The sequence below is a fragment of the Lutjanus erythropterus genome, chromosome 2, assembly GCF_056507025.1.
Source record: "Lutjanus erythropterus isolate fLutEry1 chromosome 2, fLutEry1.hap2, whole genome shotgun sequence".
Lineage (NCBI taxonomy): Eukaryota > Metazoa > Chordata > Actinopteri > Lutjaniformes > Lutjanidae > Lutjanus > Lutjanus erythropterus.
The window spans coordinates 33,843,093-33,862,027 of NC_139318.1; the positions used below are offsets into that span (position 1 = coordinate 33,843,093).

Genomic DNA, 18,935 nt, shown 5'->3' on the forward strand with positions numbered 1-18,935 from the left:
GAAATGGAAAAGACAGGTGAATGAGGGTGCCAAGGGCTTCATTAGCATGGTATTAATGTCAACGACACAGCTGATGTGTAATAAACAAAATTCTGTTTGGCTGCCAAGTGATATCACAATAATATGTGTGCTCGGGATGTGTGTAACACTTAATATGTGTGTGTGTGTGTCTGCTTTCATGCATATGTGGTAGAGGTGGGGGTGCTTCTTGTTTGAGTGACTCCAGGAGTGGTGCAAAATGGAATGGCTCTTCCCTGTTCAAGCCTGATTGGAATTAATTCCTGCTTCCTCAGCATGATCCAAACCATGGGCATTTCTGCCTACCGTGCTCTCTAAAAACTGAATACTCTGTTGTGTGTTGTGTGTGTGTGCATGTGTGTGTGTGCTTGAGGGACAGAGAAATTGAAAGGTAGCAAAAAGCAGGAGAGAGATAAAGAGACGAGAAATAATGCTTTTTTAAAGAAAGATGCAAAACCTTGGGAGGCAAGAGAGCTCCTATCCACTCAAGAGGGAGAGAATTGGAGTCACAGACGCCATGCTTAGTTGATGTTAGTTAATGGTATCTTAATGATCACGACCCCTCCACTTTGGCTGCTCCCCCTTGTTCGACCCTGTCGCACCTCAGTCAAATTACGCACTAAATGAGTGTGCGGTTCATGTTTTAAACATCGTTGTGGAGCACTGGCCCTAATGAGGTAACAGCTACTGCTTAGTCAAGCATTCTCCTGGCTCTGTCCCTGTTTCTTTTCTTTCCGCTGTTCTCCTGTTGAACATCAGCTAAGGCCAGCAGTATTTTTCTGGCATGTCAGTGATAAGGTCACAAGCACAATGACAATAACTGAAGGGAGTGAAAAAAAAAAAAGGTGCTGGACAGAAAAGCGTGACTGCCACATGTCACTCACCAGCTTGTGGGCTTTTGCAGCGCCTTGCCCTCCCACTGTGTGGTTTGAAGCACAGCTCAAAAAGGTGGAAAACATCACATGTCTTCCTTTGATAATTTATTATCAAAGGATAAGGCTTTCCATTTTATTTGTTCAAATCCCAACCTAAAAAAATGTTGAAACTGTAACAGACAGATGACAGAGACATTTATTTTGTAATTTCATGTAACTAGTTACATGCAAGTGTATACTCTCCACCACTGTGTGTTATTATACATGTGTGAAATTATTGAGGTATTAATATTAAGTTATTGCCAAAAACACATTTTGTGAGGCCACAGTGACCTTTGACCACTAAAATGTAAGCAGGTCATCCTTAAGTTCAAATGGACATTGGCACCAATTTACAATAAATTCCCTCAAAGGTTGCTTAAGGTGTCACCTTCACAAGAGGGGGATGAACATGAAGTCTCACTGGCCTTTAATCTTTGCCCATCAAAATCTAATCCGTTTATCCTTGAGTCCAAGTCGTCATTTGTGTCAAGTTTGAAGTAATTTCCTCAAGGCGTGAGACATCGCACAACCTTAAATATCATGAGAATGGGACGAACCCAAAACATAATGCCTCCGGTCTCATCTGTTGCCTTTGCGGAGGTAGAAAAACAGTTTTTAAAGGCCTGCTGGAGGCAATAAACCAAATAGAAAATTATCATTCAGTCTATAAAAACTTGCTGGTGCTCTAATATTTCAAGACAACGGTGTAAAATAACTAAAACACTCATCTGTGTGCGCAAAGAGTGAACTCAGGTCAGTGAAGGTATGTTCTTATTTTTCACAGATTTCCTGTATGAGGGTTCAAACAAGTACGTGTTCTTTGTTTTGTATGCCCATTTTGCAGCAACACACAAGTTGTTCCCATTTTCACCCAGAGTCTGGGTGAAGACAACCGGAACCGTGTACACACTGTGTATACACTGTCCTGCTGCTGTGAATACTCACTACAGCACCAAATGTCTCATGAAACCACAACTAAAAATAAGCCACAACAAATGTAATATTTACCTCTGTCTCTCTGTTTACTAAAAACTGCAATGCCCAGCAGTTTTAGGAAATTACTTTGAAAATCAAACTTTATTTTTGCAACATGTTTTGAAAGATTGACATCATTACAACAAATGGACTTGGGACTCAGTGCTGTAGACAGAAAAGGAAAGTCAGAAAGCATTGAGAGACAGACACTAATGCTTTGTTTGTTTTACAGAACAAAATGTTTCTCCAAAGATTTAGGCCTAATGTTGGTTTGTTTGTTTACTTTTGCAATATGTCCTTTGAGCGGTCTCAACGCCACCCACAATTTGTTTAATTTGTTCCAGCTGTGAGTCGCTCCTCCATTTCTGAAGTGCACAGCATTGTTGGATAATAGTGTCCTCTGACACCACTAAAATTAAGGCGATTTAAGCATACTTGATTTGTCCCTATACCTATGTGGATGCACTATATAATCTAGAGCTGCTTTAAATCGGTGCTTTCTATGTAATTCGGACACAGCTCCTGTGATCTGAAGCATTTTATGTGGTGGTGGAAGCAGGTTGCAGGCATTAGCCACACCAGTGATATGCTCACTGTGCTGTTTTACGGCCAACCATACAGCAAACCACCTCGGAAAACGTGAGGCCATAATAGTCAGAAAGTAATCAGTAGTCAGCTGCCTGAGGCTTATTCATTTTTACTTATCAATCCTGTCATGTCTCCCAGTGCTCGTCTTTGTCGTAGCTTTACAGCCTCTACCCCTCCCTCTGTGTTCTCTCAGTCTGTCTGTCTGTCTGCTGCGCATCTTCTACCAAAAATAACACTTGTGTACATAGCGTGTTTGTTTTTCAGGGTTGGTTAACTCTAAAAAGGAGAAGAGAGGGCAAATGAAACAGGAGTGGCAACGATGATGATGAAGTGTGAGGGCTCCTGAGCTCTGTGTTGTCCTCTGGAAAATGTGCAGCTAATGAAATTGAAGTCTTAAATCAAATTTGCAGTGCATGGGTGATTGAATGTTGCTTTGAGAAGCGTGCATGTCTTTATGTCGGGACAGACGTGGGAACATGGATGGAGTCGCTCTGCAGAACGCTGGCTGTGTCCTCTGACTCGTGATGATAAACACTGTGAAAAATTGATTTAACACAGTGTCTTGGTAGAGGACATCCTGGACCGAACACAGCCAAAAAGAAACTGACTAGAGGAGGTTTGTCAGGGATTATTTGTATTAATTACAGATATAATTCAATTTATATAGTATTCAGATATAAACTCTAAAATGTTTAGTGTAAGCAAACTGAAACAACAGTGTGGCCTACAGGTAAAGAGCTTCACTGACACATGACAGGTTGCTGGCTCACTTATCAACACCTACAGGAGGGAGTATTTTTAGTAAGGAAAGCTGAGCAAATAGAAAACAAACAAACACATATGCTTTTTAAAAAATGACTTAAAGGTTTTGTATAAGACATTTGCTCTAGAGGTCGCAGTAGAGCTCCAGCATCTCAGATCAAAGTAAACGCATGCTTCATTTGCTCAATAAAGTAGTGATGGCTCAGTATCCTATTGCTGCATCACACATTCTCAATTAAAATGTTTTCAGAAGTATATTTAAATGTACTGTTTAGTTGTAATATGATGAAGTTGCTCACCAGGCCGCCATGTTGAAATCAGAAGTGGAGTAGACAGTTAAGGACCCACATGCGCATGTGGCTGGGCCTGCTTAACAGAGAAAACTGGATAGCAACACATGTAGCGGGAGTGTGACTTTATTTTCTGCTCAGGAAACCATTACTCCACTATATTTTACAAAGCAAATAGTTGCTAGCTGACGTCTAATGAGGCTGAACATTGTATTTAGCACCTTTAACCAGACATGGTTGAATGATTTAATTCATTTGAAATCAGAACTTTCTCTCTTGAGATCGGTGTGTAACTTCCAACAACATGAGAGCTCAGCAAAAGTGAAGCCAAAACATCGTGCTCGCCCCCTGGTGGCTGGCTGCAGTATAGGTCATGAGTCCCACCCCCTTTACTTCAATAGATAGGGCATAGGCCAAAATAAAACAAAGAATTTCTGTCATTTTAGGTAGTTTTTATTACACTAACGTATGTTCAAGGGTTCATTTTTTTCTGATCAATTTAGTTTTAATCAGTTATTTCATGCTATAAAAAAAGGTCACGTTATGATTGACAGCTGGGTCCTGGTTGAAGCCTGATCACTACAGCACTGACTCTGGCTCCAAATCACTACAAGTCACTAGCGCAAGATGGCAGCGCTCATATCTGGGATATTTAAGCTTCAGTTTTTTTGTACAGTGGGAGGAAGTGGAGATATGGCATCCATCTTTAGTTATGTCAGTGGTAAGCTACTTCAGCAGTGTTAAGTGATGGAACTACACTAGCAGGACATGTTTTTGGCACCAATACAAGATCTAGGTTCAAACTCGACCAAGGCCAACTGGAGCCTTTGGCAAATATACTCTGGTGTTTGCATATTCTCTCTTTGATTGACTGGCCACCTGTTCATGGTGTTTCCCTGCCTCACTCCCAGTGCACCCATGATCAGCAGGTTGAGGAAATGATGGGTTTGGCCGTTGTCTGGTCAAAGAAAGAGAAGAGAGAACTACCGTACACTGTCCTTTTACGTGAAACAAAGTTTACCTGAAATAAGTTTTAAATATCATTGCAAGTAAAAGGACGGTGTGCGGAAGTTCTCTCTTCTCTTACGTATGAATATTTACTCCTACGCATCAGTTTACAAGAAAATGAAGGTCTTGACAAAGAAACAAATGCATCTATGTGAGAAGATACATTGCGTACATGTTACATAGTGCAGCACTGAATCCTCCATCTGCCTTGTGTTTACTTTCCTCCATTTGGTGGCTGCTAATTCATCGTTTCCTTGTCTTTTTTCCTGCATCTCTATATGACAGATGCACAAGGATCAGCAGTCTTGAACTCTTATCTTTTAAAACCGAAGTCAAACAACAGTAATTGCTCACCGCTATAAGCCTGTGACAGGAGTACTTACCCTTTTCAAAATATTGAACCCCATTCAGCAGGCATGCTGCACAATGTCACACACTGGACGGTTTTTCATTTTTATAGTAATGCAGGACCATAACATCACGCATTGTGTACATTAAAAAAAAATGTAATTATGTTTTTCACCGCAGCAGACTGATGGCTCAAAGAGTGAGTTGGACTAAATATCTGACCTGTTTGAACTCAGTAAGATTCGGTATGGCTGCATGCCCTTGAGCTGACTTCAACCTTTGTTTCAAACAACTTTTGTTTCATAGTATTCCATAGGTGAACTGCACTGTAAATGTTGTGTGCATATGCACTCTATGAATATGTGTGCATCCCTTATGTGTGGACAGAAATCAGCACATCAGACACAAGAATAATGCAGTTTTAGTTGCCTTGCATTAGTAGTGTTGTTTTCAAGGCTTAAAGTGGATAAAGATGTATTATATTCTGAAAAACCAAAACTATGCATTATAGGTCCGTTTGATTAATGGATGCTCATCTGCAATCTAATAGGTCATCTTTCTCTTTATGGCTCATCATCCCCTGTATTTTCTGAATAAAAGACAGACCAATCCTTAATGTTAATCACCTGTGATGTTAAAAGCTAATGTTGCCTCCATGTCCATTTACAAGGTAATGTTAGGGTTACAGGTCTGTCCATTTGAAATACCCATCCTTCCATTACAAAAGACCTCAATTTCATCTTTGGCAAAAAAAAGTCCCCTGTCATTCTAAAAATATCAGTAACATCCAGTGAGACCACTTAAAGTCACACAATGTATTAACATATAAAGTAGTAGATAATGTCAACCTTTTTTATAAGATAACATAAAAACAACTGAAAGTAGGTTACAAAAAATATGTGGACAGTTACAGCAATACATGATATATATTTTTAAAGGAAATAGTTTGACATTTTGGGAGACTGAGGATTCAGTTTCTTGCACAGAAGATCGATACACATATACATTATGGAGCTAGAGCTGTCGGTCAGAGCTTAGCGTAGTCTTAAACTTAACATAAAGACTCCAAATGGGGAAGAACAACCAGCCTGGCTATGTCTAAAGATTAAAAAAAATCCTGCCCACCAGCACCTCGAAGCTCATTAAATAACACGCTACATCTTATTTGTTGAAGCTGTACAAAAACACAAATGGTGAAACAATGTGTTTTTTTTACAGAGACTTACTAGTTTGAATCATTTCTTGATCGAAGCAGTGATTTTCTGGAGTCTTCACATCATTAGGTTTCCAAGCAACCGATGGAGACTTCAGGAAGTCACTGACCAAACTAATACTTTAAGCTTAACATCTAACTTTCTGTGAAACTACAAAATCATTGCCTTTTTCAATGAATTGAACAAACAAGATGTCATGTGTTAATTAGTGAGCTTTGAAGCGCTGCTAGATGTATTTGTACATTTGGACAGAGCCAGTATAACCAATTGGCCCTGGAGAGAGTGGAGAGTTATCTAACTCTCTCCAAGATATAAATGAGAGTGTTGCTGGCAGGAGAACTATTATAATGTGTTTAACTTTGTGTTTGTGTGTGTGTACAAATAAGTGTCACTGAAAGTACTGCAAGCTATTTGAAGTATGGTATATGACTCTTTCAGAGGCAGAGTTTGTACAGGGGGAGAACAGGTCATTTTATGGGTGAGGTATGATCCGAGGATCTCAGCCTGGTGATATGTTGGATAGAGTTTGTAGAAAGAGCAAAATATCATCTGCATAAAGGCTGATTTCACATGCAAGGTTGTGTGGACAATGTATATGCCTTTGCCATTTACATCAATAAAAGAGAAAGGTAAATAGATGGCAAGGCAAGATCTTTGTAGAATGTCTGTATGTACAGAGCCAGGGGATTTACATAGAGTTCTGTTTACTTTGAAAGTTTCACATGCCATCAAAATGCAGAGCTACAAGAGTTGATATATTGTATGTTTGTAGAAGTCAGGGGTAAACCATCAGGTCCTGGCAATGTGGTAGTTATTTGGCTGAGAATTCATGTGATGGATTTAGTGAATTGGCTATGTTGTCTTCAAGCCTTCCTACACTCATTGCAAAGCTGTTGTGCTGGTGGCACAGGTGGATTTGCTATCTTACACTGGCACAGATGCCATTTTTGCCACATCTGCAAGATACCAAATGAAGTTGCAGCTGGTCTGTGCGGTCATGGGCAGGAGGTCTACAAGTGAAGGCAAAATGAAGGCGTGAGTGGGCACATTTGCTATCTTATGCTCCGCGCAATTGAGTGAAAACCACTTGGACCACCATAGACCGGCTACTACCTGGTCGAAACAGAAAGTCTGTGGTGCAATCGATCTGCCTGCACAAGACAGCACCCGCCGAGTTTGGCCAAAGCACACACACATCCCCACAATCAAAAAACACTTTTCATTTATGTTAAACAGTGTGCACACGTGTGTGTAAAATTATTCTCACTAATAATGAATCAGGAATTATTATTATATTTATAAAGCCCAATAAATTTCAGTAGCACAATAAATCTCAATAGACCCGCAAAGTGCACACAGGACGGGATCACAGCTGTCAGAGCAGCTGTAGTGTTTGTGTCTTCATCTTTATTGGGATCCAGAAAACAAGGTTTGAACAATTATGATCTAATACTGTTATGTCTGATCACGAGACCAGTCCGACCCGGGGAGAAAACGTTATGTGTTCTTCTGTCAGAGCCTGATGCTGGATAGATAACCTTTGCATAATTTTGCACATGGATTGACGCTGCACCTCAGTCCAGTTCAGGTTCAACTGGATTGAGGTGCACCTTCACTGCGAGACTCCCCTCTGTCCCGCTCCTCACTCATCTCCCCTGCTCCTGCAAAATAATGACGATTATAATGAATTATAAAGTATGATTTCAAGGTGCTTTGGTGCAAAACATAACCAGTTACATATCTGCATGAGATTTATTTTTGAAGTACTGTAATTATTTTTCATGCATTCATGTAAAATGAACTATTTACACGAGGTCGCTTTGGAGACGTCCTGTTGTCTCCATATATTGCGCGCTCTCATACTTTAACCTCTCGAACCAGGAGATCTGTCTCCTCGCTTTAAAAATCTTTTCTCTTTGTGTCCTCCTGGTGAATCCACCATCATGCTGCCGCCGCTTGTGCTCCTGGCACACCTGCTTCTTAAAGGTGACGAGAGCCGACTTTCTGATTGGTTAATTGCATGCTTGGCCTGAACTCGCCTCTGAATTAATCAAATTACTTGGCCACAGCCAGGATACCCCTGCACCCCTGGCGCAAGATGGCAAAAGTGGATTTGGCCACACTTTGAATATATTAAATCCGCTGCGCCTCACGCTTTCCACTTTTGTTTTGATCAGCATAAGATAGGGCCCTTGGTCTTTGTTGAGACTGAGCAGATAAACAGAGCTGATGTTCTTCTAATTTGGACTGTGTTTTCTTTAATATAAGTTGTATTAGAACCTTTGAAAATCATTATTTATTTCCTGATGAGACAACGTGAGTTTCCCTGGTGATTTTTGCTTTTTTTGTTTTTTACCAAAAAACTTATATTTTTCTCTTCTTACAAGATCCTATGTATTTTTCAGATTTCTTATTATTTAAAACATTCAGATCTGAGTATGATAGGTCTTTTAGGATTTTCTTATTCATAAGATAATTGTGTTGTTTGCTCATTCTGTTTCTCCTCTGTTGCATTCCTTCCACTTAAGTTTTATAATTATTTAGTTTTTTATCCTAAATTAGCGTTCTGTTCCTTATGTATCTTTGTTTACCAAGTATGGGATTATTTTTCCTCTTAGTGAAGCTTTTCCCAAAGTAATATTCAGCCTGAATTTTTTGTTTGCGGCAAAGCTTACAGATGCCTGAGAAGTGATTGAGACTGGTGGGATTTGTCTTTAAAATTGTTCTTTCAAGATTGCAAAACAAACTAACTGAAAATAATACAATTGTTGTGTAATGATAATATGTATTGTAAATGTCTTGTTCGCTTGGAGACAAATGAAATGGCACATTTTGTGCTTTAGTGTGTGTATGTATTTAAATAAATGTAATGGCCATTCCTATTGAGGCACTGTGATGAATAAGTGTATAATTAAACAGAGATGAGTAAATATTTCTCTCACATTTTGTGTTGCCTCAAGCACTGATTGCAGCCATAGCACTAATCAGAGTGATCATACGAGTTTGGGCTCTGAATTTAACTTTTCGTATGAACTTTTTCATGTTGTTAACCATGGTGGCTCACATACGATGACTTGTTGGGCTAATGTTTATATTTTAGAAAGCCTGGTCATGAATATTTGAGTTCAGTCCATCTCTTTTTTCTTTGATTTTCCCCAGCCATAGTGAGTGCTTAAATATTGATGTAGCTTTGAGCTAGGCCTAAAAACTTTTTTTTTAAAAACCCCACAGGCTAAAGTAATGTCAAACTGTTATGTTACCCACAATAGTACATAGTCGTATAGTTCGGCATCTTCAACAGTCAAGCGTTGGAGAGACTGAGCTTTAGAAACAATATCTAGCACACATACTGCAGAGACATTATTGGCAGTGACATAGCGGCACCCCAAGCTAATGCACATGCTCCACACGCCCAGCTAATATTGAAGTAATAAAGACAGGCCTTTTCCAATTTGAAATCGGTATTACACCGTGTTACAACATGCATACTAAGACATCCACCAATCTGTTTTTTTTTTCTTTTTGGCAGTCTTTATGTGAGCTGACTGAGTAAGTAGCACCACTGAAACCATTTAGTCACCAAAGCAGACATCTTTTCCTACCATTCAAAGGCTTTGTGACAACAAGGGACTTGGGTGGAAATGTGGCTGGGAGAGGCAGCTCTTGATGCTGGAATCACAACAGGGTGAGAAGTTTCCACGGATCTAATCCTGTGATTGATGTGGTTCCATTAGAGAGGACCTCAGGACCTCTGAGTGGCAGAGATGTGGCGCGACACGACGTCTGCGCTGTAGCCTCTAACCTCAGGTAACACTGACTGACAAGTCAGTGCACAGTGTCCAAAGAACAACAGGCAGGCAAATAGCAGTCTGATAACAGACATTAAGCTGACCACTATCCTCAGCTATTATCTACTAATGGCACAGGCTGATGCAGTGTAGAATTGCCAAACACAAAGAACAACAGTTCAAAGTAGCACCCATGGTAGCCTTGAACTGACGTTTATCCTATTTTGAATCAACAGACACAACAACAGAGATACGTTTTAAGACATGTCCTGCACTTTTATCTGCTAAACAAATGTCAGTCCGGGGCTTTCTTGCCTTTCTCCATACCTCAAGAAATGTTATCTCGCTAAATGTCAAACACCATATACAGTTTTACGTATCATTATAATTTAAGTAGCGGCTTGTCTTCGGACTAAGTGCTTATTTTAATAGAAACTGCATTGATTTCTAGTATCATGCACCTTATATTTGAGGATATCGTGACTACAGCGCGGTATCTGCAGTATCTGTATGTGTGCAGATTTGCTACAACAAAAGATATGTAGCAGCCAGGTGCTTCCTGGCTTCCTGGCCTGAAGTGAGGCATACAGACTGACAACACTGAAAACACACAGAGCACCATAGGAGAAGCCGTGTGGAATGTACTTATTATACTTGTGAAGGTCATTGCCCTATCCATCAGTGTGTACAATAGCATAACATAGATGTCAGACTTGCACGCAAAATATACAGAATAACTGGCATTGAAGGGTGTTTGTGGTCAGCACCTTTTTGCTCCCATCTCGTCAAATACGACAGCTTGACGACAAAAACTGTGATGCTGTAGGTGGCCCTGTAGCATCAAATTTGCACAAAAACTACTTGGTTAGGTTTAAGCGTAAAAAACTACCCACCGATTCTCCTTCCAAACTTGACACATAACTGCAATTCACAACATTAACCACATGTTAAAAAGGTTTTCTAGATGCATTTCATACAGTCGCTAAAGGGTACCTTGTGCATTCGTATAAGATGCCAAAGGGCGATGACAAAACATCAGTAACAGATGAGCTGGGATGAGAATAGGTGACACTACTTGGTTAGGTTTAGGCAACAAAAGTACTTGGTTAGGTTTAGGAAAAGATGATGGTTTGTGTTAAAACAAGTATGTTAGTTACATATGTGTAGTTGCATATGTTTTGTCGGTATGTTGTATGTTTAATTGCGTCAGTTGCCTACATCAGTCGTATATGTAAGTTGTATATGTTATTGAAATTAGATCATTCTTGACACTTGGTTTCACATGAGACAGGAACACCAGCGTCCTGCGTGAAAGTCCTCTTTGTTGCAAACATCAATTGTGTACATCAGTTCTGTACATTACACAACTTTAAAAGAAGTCAGCACTGACTTTTGGTTGCTCATGGGACACGAGCATCACTTTCCTTTGTGAAAGTCTTGTGTTTGTTTGACCCAACAATCCACCCCACTTCCTACACACACAGACTTCCTCACTCTTTACTTTACTTTGTCTGACTTTGACAGCACATTAAAATATAATGCTCGAGGGGTGCCTCCAGAAATTATGCTAGAGAGGTTCTTACAGTGTTTTATACAAGGGAACGAGAATCGGCTTTTGGAGTGATTGGCACGTATAATAGCACTCGCCAAAATAAGGAATAAAAACTTATTTATTTTTCATAAATTGTTATTTCTTCTCTCTGTTTCGAGTGTGGCTGGCCACGGCTCTGCTTCTTTAGGAGCATAGCAGCAGGTCCTGAATCTTTTGCCCTATAATCACCAAAAGAGATACAGAAAATTTTTTACAAACCACATATGATCCGGTCATTCTGACTCTAAAATGTCATTTTTCAGACAGACAAATCTCTGTTTCATTTGCAAGATCTGGCAACATATGAGCTCTAAAAATAACATTGACCATATTCAGCTATCAGAGGAACACAAACAGCAAAATAAGGCGCAAACACTGAATTTGTGCTGTAACTAGTGTTTTGCTTTTTTGATCCACATAATGTGTACACCACTGGCACAGCTTGTAATGTGTTATCTTCTTACATAAAGCATCTTTGATATTCCTTCGGGAAGTGACCTGTGGACATACAGGAAATCGTAGCTTTGAACCATGAACTTAATACAAAAAAAAATGAAATAAGTAACATTTAGCGATTCATTTGCGGACATATCAATCAAAACAAGAAACACGTCTTATTTACTTTGATTCTCTTTCTTTTTCCTTTGACCTCCAGCTCTCTCTCTGTCCTTCTTTCATGTTCTCGCCCCCTGTATATTCAGCAGGAGAGATAAATTCCCCACTCCTTTTGTATGTAATGTGAGAACTCCACAAGGGGATTAAAGTAATAATCACCCTTCCCGTTGCTGTGGTCCAGAGTGGTTGCCCAGGAGGCTGCAAATTGCTGCAGTCACCATTAGGACAGCCGGGGCCTGTCATGCTAACAGAAGATGAGACATTTGGAGAAGCAGGATCACAGGAGAGAGCAATGCGACAAGGCAGGAGTAACTTACAATCAATATTCTCTGCCAACCACCTTTATGTATATGACCAGTAACATCCACCATTATGTGCTCAACCACGGGGCTTGACATAATTGATTTTGGCTGATCTGTGCGTGTGGTCATGTGTATGAATCAGTGTGTACGTTGGGGAGGGGACATGGAGAGGGAGAGAGAGCGTGTGATTCAGTGTAGGAGGAGGCATGGAAGATGTGTGCGACAACAGCGGCACGATATAAATTCGCAATTGTGAAATTGATTACTGCTCTCACTTCTTCATTATTGAAGAGATGCAATCAAGCAGAGAAGCGTGGACACTGTCTTCAGTTTCAGTGCAAGGAATACACTGTGTCTATGACAAAAATTTTGAAAAGGAATTAGTTATGATTGATGTAGAAAAAACACGTACTGACTTTGACGAGCAAATGTTCTTCTCTCTCAGTGAATTATAGACCTGCTGTAAGTGATTTTGTATCGCAGTTTCAGACACATTTGCTCCGAAGCTTGTGCATTAAGTTATAAAAAATGTATAGGAATTAAATGTTTGGCTTGTTTGTCAGCCCACTGTTTAGTCCACTGTATAATACATGTTGCTTGGCTTCAGTCTCCTCTACAATCGATGATGTTGTCTTCCAAAAAGTTTGATTTTCTCTTCTGCTTCACAGCTAATCCTGACTAAAACATTTTGATCCCAGGTGTCTAAGTTACAAATGGGTTATTGCATAAACAAGTTTTTTTTTTTTTAACGCTCAGTATCACTGTCGAAAAGTATCTGAAGACTAAGTTCAAGTATAATGCTGCGTTCCATTACCTCATATGTCAGAAGTCAGAGTTGGAAATGACATCACTCTTGAGTTGACTGCGTTTCAGCCTGGTCTCACTCCCAACCTGTCACATACTGACAAATCGTCAACAGCCCTCAGCACCGTGGTGTGTACCCGTTCACTGCTGAAACTGACACGCCAGGCTTTTCAGGTAAATTCAGTGTAAACTCATCCGTGGCTGTATAAGATGCCCCGGGGCTGTTGATGTAGTATTAAAAGGGGAAAAGTCCACACATGGTGGAGGCGGGGTGGACAGATGGCTCAGCACAGGACTTTCACCCAAGAGTCCGGAGACTGGGTTTGTGTCCCGTGTTAAACCAAAATGTTGTGAGGTATACAATGTTATATGACTTTTGTCATGTGATTTTGGTGTCATGAACTGCTTCAGTGACCTCACATGACGTACTTAATGTAATGTTGTTATCGTAACCCCAAACATGGTCTTATCCTTCATAGGACCTAACCAAGTGGTTTTTGTTCCTAAACTGCGGTGTTTTCACAGCATTAATCACCTCTTGCCTCCGTGTCAGACGCCCAGGGGCAGTGACAAATTGTCTGTATGTGACAAGTTGGGATGAGAACAAGTTAGAAAACAAAGATAAAGCCCTCCATGAAAACCTTTGTTTGATTGATAACAGTACATTTCACATTGTTTTGTGCATATAAACACTGCAGCAACACGTTCTCATAATTTTAGTTGGGCATTATGAATATGTGAATTTAATGAGGCACAAAAGACAGAAATGCTATTAAACAGTATATCATGACAGCTTTCACAACTGCTGATTGGTGGAGCAACCATCTTGGATTTCAGGGGCAGGATTTGTGAGGTTCCTCCAACTTTCTGAGTTGGAAATGCAACTTCAGTTGGAATTCCAGTTGAAATTTCCATGTTGAACTGGGAGGTCAGATTTTCTGACTTTCCAGTTCAATTGAAATGCACCATAAATCTAAGAACCATTTTATAAATGCGGTCCCTGCCCTACAGAAACAGGGGCGTATTCAAACATTTTTAGCCTAACTTTTTTGAAAGTATAGAAAGGTTTTAAACAGAAAAGTTTATGTAACTTAATGTTTAATCTACAGGTGACATCTTTTTGACATTGTTTGTCTGGAGACAAATGCTTAAAGTATGAGAAGTTTTAACCACAGTGTTGTCTACAAAACAAATAATGATCCCATCTATTCAAAGACACAAATTCAAAGGCTAACAAAGATTAGATTTACAATCCCTGTCAGCGGAGATGAAAAATATTCCTAAATCCTTGTAGAGATCTCGTAGAGGATCAATGTAAGCAGGCCATTGGCTTTTATGACATGGCAGATTTTTCTTCTCCTTATACTTCATTCTCTCTCACCCTCCATTCTCTCCCCACCTCTCTCTCCTGGGGCATTTATGTGGATGAGAGAGGAATGAATCACAGTAGAAGTAGTGAAGAAATAACTTTTCATGTGAAAACACCTCAGCTTTTATGGCTTTACTAAATGATCCATAATGCGGGCGGGGAGCACTCAGTCCTGCAGATTAAGGCGGGACGGAGCGAGAAAGAGGCTCAGTGCTGCAGCCGTTAGACCCCTCCACTGAAGCTCGCACCAGTACGGCACCAGCTGAGATAGGCACAAATCTCTTTTACGAGGCTGCCTCTTAAATAGCTGTCAGTCTAGTGTCTCACACGTGGCGCACTCCTCCAGCTCCCCTCACAGTAATTGAACCATCTCTCCCAGAGTGCTGAAATGGTGTGGGAAGCCATTCCGACAGCCTGTGTTGATGCCATTAAACCAAACTCATGCATAAATCTAACTATATAGCCATCGTCGCCCACCCTCCACCGAATCCACGCCCCAAAAACAACCCTACTCCTTACTCCATTTCACCACAGATGGCCCCGGAGTTAGGTGTCATCTGAATATTATTTACATTATCCTTTAAGGGGTATTGTACACTGCTTAAATATCATTTGCAACACATACTGTATTACTATGTTATTATTTTGCGATGACTCTTCCTTCCTTTGTGTTCTTCCCACCATGACGGTGTTACAGTATTGCCAGAGCTATCATGTGTCCCATTGAGAAACATACTATTAAACAGAAAGGAATTGCTTCTAAGCTAACAATCATTATTGTAACTGGAGGTTATTTACTGTATTTAATTAGCAGTTAAACTCAAGTACCTGGTGGGATTTTTATTGCCGTGAAGGGGAGTTATCATACTATAATAATATAATTATATTAATATCAACTTTTAAATATAAATGGTAAATAATGTGAAATAAATAGCTGCCATTCAACTTTAATTATGTCCGAGGCACTTTGCTCTGCTAGAGGATTAAATGAATAACAAAACGATTTGCTCATTATAGTTGCATGGCAATGAGATCTTGTAACCCCGTCTAGTCCTCCATTCTGAGGCAAGTCACTGGGAGAAACATTTGCTAAGCGGTGTTGTTCTCATGAACGCTCTGGTGAATGCTCTGGAAACAGCAAGATTATAATTTGTTTTCACATTACCTCATTATTTATGGAGAAAAATCAGTTGTTACATGTGGGAATTAGCATATGGTCATTAGCACAATGCTGACTTTTTTCTTTTAATATTGTTTTGATGGCGAGATCAACTATGTAAATAGCGAGGCACTGAAGGCTGTGTTCAGACAGAATCAGGCATGGCAGCCATTAGCATTAGCGGCGTGGGGTGTGTGTGGGTGTTTCTGTGTGCTTATTGGGCTTATTTGTTTTAAAAACATAACCGCTGTGAAAACAAATGATAAATAACGTTTATTACTCTGAGTCACCGGCTTCCTCACTGCTCCCTCTTCTCATTCAGTCTCTAGTTTGACCACAGCTGTGCACTCTCTCAAAACACAATGAAGCATCTCTGTAGCGCTATTTTGCAACACAGACTGCAAGCCAGACTCAGACGTCAAAGCCGGGTACACAAAATAAATGGACACAGCTGCAAGTACCATTGTCCGTGAAGTCCACCTGGATAGCACCCGTTTTCAGCAATATTTTAGGCTGACTGTAGAGAGTGTCTGTTTCCGGCTGAAGTGGTTACCACAGTGTGACGTCAGGTTGCGTTTCGTTTTCCATTTTTCAGCTTTTTTGCTGCAGGTCGCAGTGCTTCAGTCAACGTGCGCTACTTCAAATGAATGACACGCCTGACGTTTTCGCCACAATGTCTGATTCTGTCCGAATATTCCCCTGAGCGAGGTGACTAAATATTTATTCGTGTCACAAGCTGGCTTAACCTGACACACCAGATGGTTTGTTACACAGAACCATCTGGGAAGCCGTCCATAGAGACTATTTGGAAAAGGACGGACATTTTCGTAAAAACCGCTTGGCAGGTGATTGGATGAGACATCTGTCACGTCTAACATGGACTGACTTCAACCAATCAGATCAGCTCACCAAACCCAAACCAAAGCCGGTCGGAAGAAGAGAAAAAATATCTTTTCTATCAATAAAAGCCTTCCATGCTTTTCTTTGCTCTTCTTTCAATAAAGAAATAATTTTAATTTCATTTTGTTTCTGATACAACTGATATTATCACAGTATCTACGCTAACCTTTTCAGGAGCCGCCATTGTTTGTTCGAGATGAGTAGTTTCCATGGACCTGAAACCATACCTGTAGAAGCATAAAAAAAGTTCTTCAGCTTGTCCCAGAACCATTTTTGAATCACTCTCAAGCCTTTCTTAAAGTGTTATCTAGATCCCAGCATATCCATCTGTGTAAGGTTTCACCCAGAACCCCCTAGTTCTGAAGGAGAACCCTTCAATGATGTAATGGTTTCAGATGGAAACATCCATCGATAATCGTTTCACCTACTAGACAAGAACCCACCCAGGTTGTATGAGAATTCTAAGGGTTCTATTTAGAACTCACCATGGGGTTTTACCATGAACCCTTTTATATTCCATGGTTTTATCTACAATCCATCCACTGGGAACCCTTTTATATTGTGCTACAGAGAAACCTTGACTTCTCTTCCAGCATGGGTTCTTTGGATTAAAATGTTTTTTCTTTTTTTTAGTGGAGCCCCCGATGAACCCTTTCTTCAAAAGGGCGTTCTTCAGAAGCAAATATTTTCTAGGTAGAACCTCAGCCCTTCAGGAAGAACCCTTTTGGAACCCTTATTTTTAAGAGCGCAATGCAGCAGGATGAGCACAACAGTCATTAGGTGTTTGCAAAATAATATTTGTAAATGTTAAGTTTCTGCTTAAGGTTGAAAAAACCAAAGTAATAACACAAGGTACAATTGACTGTCATTCAATTTCATTAGTGGTGTTATTGCATGGGTACATGGAGAATATGAAGCAGAAAGTTTTGTTGTATAACCAAACCAAACAAACTCAGCCCAAGCAAATGTGCCCATGAGGGGGAATAAAGGGAGACAAACCTGAATATTTTGGTAATTAAAATTATTATTGCTACAGTGCATGCTGTCTCATCTGAGAGCAATTTGTGATTGAAGTTTTAAGTTGGTGAGAGAAAAACAACTTTAGCTAATGAATATCTGGAGCTTCTCTCCATTAGACATACTTCTCCTATTACTGCAATATGCATTACATTCGAATCTGAGAAAGTCAATAATTTTTATTGAATTCCCACGAGTCCATCAACAGTAGAATCTGCTTAAGTGAGACACCAATCATGCCAACAGATACTGTAAGTAATGACTTCTCCCACTGAAAACACTGATGCAAGCCAGAGCTTTAATAAGAACCCAAGTGCCAAACTCACTGCTTCACTTCTCTTTTTAATATAAACACAATAAAGAAGCATTTGCATTTATATAGTTCTTCCAAGCCATCTGACGTTGCTGCCAGCCAGTACCCAGAAACAGCTGAGCTTCAAACTGATTGTTACCTGGGGAAAATTAAGATAAGGGAGTAATCCCATGGATGAAAATGGCTTTGTTGGACCCACAGCAGTAGGGCCAACCAGGTAGGCAGAATTAACAGACCCCTGCCTGTTGCCAATAATGGAAATGCCTAACTTCTATATAGCCTTATGTTTCCATATGATAAGAAAGATATCTCACTCATCCTCCAACTGGGATGCAGCATATCTTGATCTTCCAAGGATCAGGCTGGTGTGTACTTTTGCATATTTGGACGAGGTAATGACTGCATGATACGACTCAGAATTTGAATTAAAAGCTCATCCTGTCCTAGTTAATATGCACTGCATTGAATCCACTGGGAGCTTCAATATATCCGGATTTAACTGACAAACCACACAAGATTGTTGACAGCACCAGAATTCATGATTCTTTGGCGTTGCGCAGACTGGAGGAACACTGATCCATTCATCCATTTTTGTGTTTCACACCAATTGTTTCTGAGGATATTGAGCTAATTTGTCACATCACCACATAGTTCAGAATAGCTGCAAAATAGCACCCTCATTTGTTTCACTTGTGTCATAGACCGTAGACTGTTGCATCATGTGCTATGTGTTATGAGGGTGTCACAATTTAAAGATTGAATTGAAATGGATTGAAATGAGCTTTTAATTTCGAGAATCAAATTCAAAGTCAGAATTGGCAGCTCTCCCAGTATTTTTTTCCTCTCTTTTTTTCCCACATGGCTGGAGAAAAAAAAAAAAAAACACTTCAAAGATGACACAGTGTAGCTTATCGGCCATTATATAACACTTGATCCCGTATAGCGGGGATGCAGATT

The 18,935-nt window shown here is 40.1% G+C and overlaps 1 protein-coding gene across 1 annotated transcript in view; it reads left to right on the forward strand.

Annotated features, from left to right (window-relative positions):
• The window catches only part of cdh22 (cadherin 22), a 113,006-nt gene that overhangs the window by 15,642 nt on the left and 78,429 nt on the right, over nt 1-18,935 (forward strand). The window lies entirely within an intron of this gene.